General features: G+C 31.4%; 1 protein-coding gene across 1 annotated transcript in view; it reads right to left on the bottom strand.

Annotated features, from left to right (window-relative positions):
- Window positions 1-720: 720 nt before the first annotated feature.
- Window positions 721-4,793, bottom strand: part of LOC122253435 (uncharacterized) — a gene marked incomplete in the record, with an annotated part of 173,155 nt that continues 169,082 nt past the window's right edge. The window contains 1 exon segment of the mRNA XM_086540942.1: window positions 721-2,078.

Genomic DNA, 4,793 nt, shown 5'->3' with positions numbered 1-4,793 from the left:
ATGTGCAATAAACATGAGAGCATGACAGTGGTACTTCATAGTGTAACAAACGATAAAAGTGAAATTAAATTATGGTCTATATCCACTGTAATAATCACATGGGCTACATTCAACAATTGGCCTATAATCCTCATAAGTAGTTGTGTATCATGAATTTCCTCTATAAACCATCTGAATCCCCATTCAAAACACAAAACATATCTAACCATGTCATTAATTCCATATTTTTCATTATGAGATACTGACTGACCAAACATGGCACATGTTCTTATTGTTGGAACAGTTTATACCACTCTAATTCATATTCAGAAGTTATTTTTAAGGTTAACACTTTAATTCAAATTATTGTTTCACTGAGCCTTTTTTCAAGCTAAGTTTTTTTTTTCTTTGCTTCATTGTATCACTAAACCATGCAATCAAAACTTCTATATCAACTGACTGGGGACATTTTCCCTCATACTCGCATTAACAGTAAAAAACTGATATGCTATACTTTATGTTATAAAAAATGCATATATTAACCACATACTTCTGATGATAATTTCTCAGAAAAAATAGCAGATCTGATCAGTGAATGTTTCCTTCAATAATAATTCACTTGAATGTCTATTCAAATAATGATTTTTCAATGTAAATCTAATTTCCTATGAAAATTTTAGTACACTATAATGAGAAATACTGTCATTAGCAGCATTGGCTATCAAATCAGTTACCAATACCATTAGAATTAAAATTTTATTTAAAAATATAATCAAGTTTTATATATAAAAAACAAACAAATGAGGTGTTAATGTAGTAGACAAATAAAATCAAAAGTGATAAATGAATCTGTCAGTATGCTGAACTGAACTTATTTGTTTAATAGTATCATAAAAATCATACTAAAATCTGCTCATGTATTTTTAAGAATCCATATTATTTAATCAACAGGATGATTTATATGCTGGACAATGGGTAATTTTCTGTGCCTTTTCCCTGACATGAACAATATTCTCTGTTATGTCAATATAAATCATATATTTGTTACTGTGACATTTGTAAGCAACTGTCGAACATAGCCCCTGAATACAGTTTGAAGTGGCCACAATGAGTTGATTGTGTGAAAATAGGTTCTTGGAAAAAAAAGAACAAAATCAAATTTAAGAATACATATAAAATCAACAAATAAAACAAAAAAGATGTGAAGGAAAAGCCTAAATTCATTCACAAGCCTGGGAGATGTGAAGAAAAAGCCTATATCCTCATACATAAGCCTGCAGAATCCCTTTCTACAAGCAGGCTGCTTTATGAATAAAATATTAATAAATAACACCAACATACACATTCAGACACTTCCTGAATAGAAGAATGATTTGGAACAATATCCATAATGATATATGTCATTATAAATTGTTCAGATGTGTAATATTGTTAATGGTGGAGCACAAATAATCATTTCACATATTTTCTTCACTAATTGTGGAATTTCTTTAAAAATCTTCATTTATTTCAAATAGCCCCCCCATAAGGTTGCACTTGCTTAACAAGAAATAACTCTACTCTAGTCAATCTAAACTTCTTTCTAAATGAATCACAGGTCTTACATAATGGCCCATTTTTACAAACTTCATATGAGAACTGGAATTTTGTTACCTGATTGCAAATGGAGAATCCTCCTCCTCACTACAAATGATCACAAATTTTTTTTGCTCATCGTGAGCTTTACATGGAGTATGGGTCACAAAATCCTATTCTCCCAGCAGCATGGACTTGAATATCTTTTGTCATTTTGGAACTCACTATGTTGTGATGTTCTTGAATTTCTAGATGAAGACTGTGCTTCCCCAAGGTTATTTCATGGCCTCGTTGCACAAAGGCTGAGGCCTGGGGGTAGTGTCTTAAGAGAAGACTCCTATAAAATCTAATGAAGTCCATGTAGTGTTGGTAGTGATGAAGGATCTGTGTTGAAATGTGTTTTTCCTCAGTTAACAACAGGACTGTGCCCTGAGACACTGGGCACCGTGATTCTTCTTTTTCTGCTCACACACTTCACAAAGACAGTAGTGCAATTTTCAATACAACAAAGCCTAGCTTTATACCTGAAATATAAGAGATCAAATTAGAGATATAGCAATATTTTGTTTAATGCTAAAATATATACATACACACACACACAAACACACACACACACACACACACACTCACACTCACACACACACACACACATACACACATACATATATATATATATGTATATATATATATATATATATATCATGAGATTTTAAAAAAATCATCTTGCTAATAGATAGTAATGACATCTTGTGTCAGTGTTTTTTCTTACAAATGTGGCATAATCTTTCTGAAAGTCACCAACACTGGAACCTATCCCTTTCTTATTCTTCAATCTTTTATGTTATACTTATGCACCACTGCTCTTTAGAAATTCCATCCAGAGAGGGCAAACTTCCACTAATCCACAAATATCATTCCTCTAATTGTGCAATCTTCTTATTCTACCTAAAAATCTCTTAAAATCAACTCTAATAACCATTATCTATTTCCAAATCTATAATATTCCAAAATCATCTTACATACTTAACACTATATACTGCCAGGTGCTCAATGCAACTTAAAAGCCCCAAAATGCACTTAAATACTGCTATAAAAAAAAATGTGTCTAGAGGTAATGTATTAATCTTATATGTTTTGGACAGTTACATTTTTTACACAATTTTTTTTTTTTTAAGCCCCCAAGTTTATTTTATATATATATATATATATATATATATATATATATATATATATATATATATATATATTTTATAATATATGTATGTATATATATATATATATATATATATATATACATATACATATACATATACATATATATATACATATACATATACATATACATATACATATACATATACATATACATATACATATACATATACATATACATATACATATATATATATATACATATAATATATATACATATAATATATATACATATACATATACATATATATATATATATGTATATGTATATGTATATATATTATATGTATATATATATATATGTATATGTATATGTATATATATATATATATATATAATATATATATATATATATATATATATATATAGAGAGAGAGAGAGAGAGAGAGAGAGAGAGAGAGAGAGAGAGAGAGAGAGAGAGAGAGAGAGAGAGAGAGAGAGAGAGAGAGAGAGAGAGAGAAAGAGAGACAAAAAGTCATGTATAAATTTCACTGACATGCTCACAAGATGCTAAAGAGCTTTTTCAACTATTTGCTTTAGATTCCATTGTAATTATTCTATTTTTGTATTTGACATATAAACATTTTCCAAAATAAAATGGGGGGATAGTATAAAATATAGAACTTTTACCATGAACACAATTTTGTTCATTTTTCAATAGTATAATGAGACACTTAATTGGAGAAGAATTAAGTGAGCTATGAACAGAGTTCATTATGACAAATGTATAAAAGGGTATAAATGAGACTGAATAGTTTCCACAATGCACGCGATGTAATTTATGTATTTCGGGTTATCCCTTTATCACAACTACCCGTAATTTTGATGATGGGGTAACGTGGAACGCGTAAATTACATCTCTTGTGTTGTGGAAACTATTGAGTCTCATTTATATCCTTTTATAAAGTGAGTTATGTAATAAACAACAAAGACTTTTTTTGGGGGAGGAGGGGGCACTTTCCTGAATTTTATGTAAGCAATTTCCTTAATACCAATACAGTACATAAAAATGAAAAATCTGTATGGTACAACTGTTTTTATGGCCTATCTATCTAATTCATTCTTGCCCTCATAGGGATATGATGAGCTAGACGTCAGTACACAAGTATTACTGATATATTTTTGCAGACCCTAATATTCCTATAGCTATTTCTTCAGACCTTATGTAAGCAATTTCCTTAATACCAATACAGTACATAAAAATGAAAAATCTGTATGGTACAACTGTTTTTATGGCCTATCTATCTAATTCATTCTTGCCTTTATTCAACTTTTATGTCTTTGACAACTGATGTTTTGTTTTCTATCATATGAGCCTATGTATGCTATAGAACCAAAGTTATACTAATTAGCAATTGGCAAAGTGGCAAAGTGTCCAGTTGGAGCCAAAACTTCCTATTTGTTAACCCAATGATGACGGTGTGTCAAACCGTCGTGCCTGATGATGGGGCGACACTCCAGTGTGACGTCACCGAGGCAATATTACTTAGGCCCGGCGTAGGGGGTTGCCAGTTCCCACCGGGCCCACCGGGCCCATCGGGATTGGGTTAATGGATTAACCATGTCATTTTACAGTTTCCTTATTAGTTCAATCTAAGTTACTGTTAACTTTAAATTCAACTACATTCATTAAATTCTACACAAAGTAATCTCCCATTGATCTCTGCAAAAGTAATTTCATATACATGCATTTTTTCTTCTTCTTTTAGTAATGCTCTCTTTTACTTCATCCCCTGAAACAACCCACATATTGTCTTGTTTCCTCATATATCATTTCTTTTCCCATCGAAACTGTTCCAGATTTCAGACATGTAGCATCTGTCACTAATTCTGAGCACTGATCATGGATCCTTTGTTGGAAGAACTGTTATAATTGGAGTTGCGAGAATTGGTACTGTGAAGCAAACTCAATTGTGATATAGGATGGCAGGTAGCGTCACTCTCTCATTAAACCATTGCTGACGGGGTGCCTAACGACCTAACTGGTCGGCAAGGCGGGTGGTCTACGACACTAGCACTGGCTAAGA

Source organism: Penaeus japonicus, unplaced genomic scaffold (genome assembly GCF_977035675.1).
Source record: "Penaeus japonicus unplaced genomic scaffold, GWHDUDI00000001_assembly GWHDUDI00000010, whole genome shotgun sequence".
NCBI lineage: Eukaryota > Metazoa > Arthropoda > Malacostraca > Decapoda > Penaeidae > Penaeus > Penaeus japonicus.
Note: the sequence above shows the minus strand (reverse complement) of the source record. Positions and strands in the feature narration are given on the sequence as shown.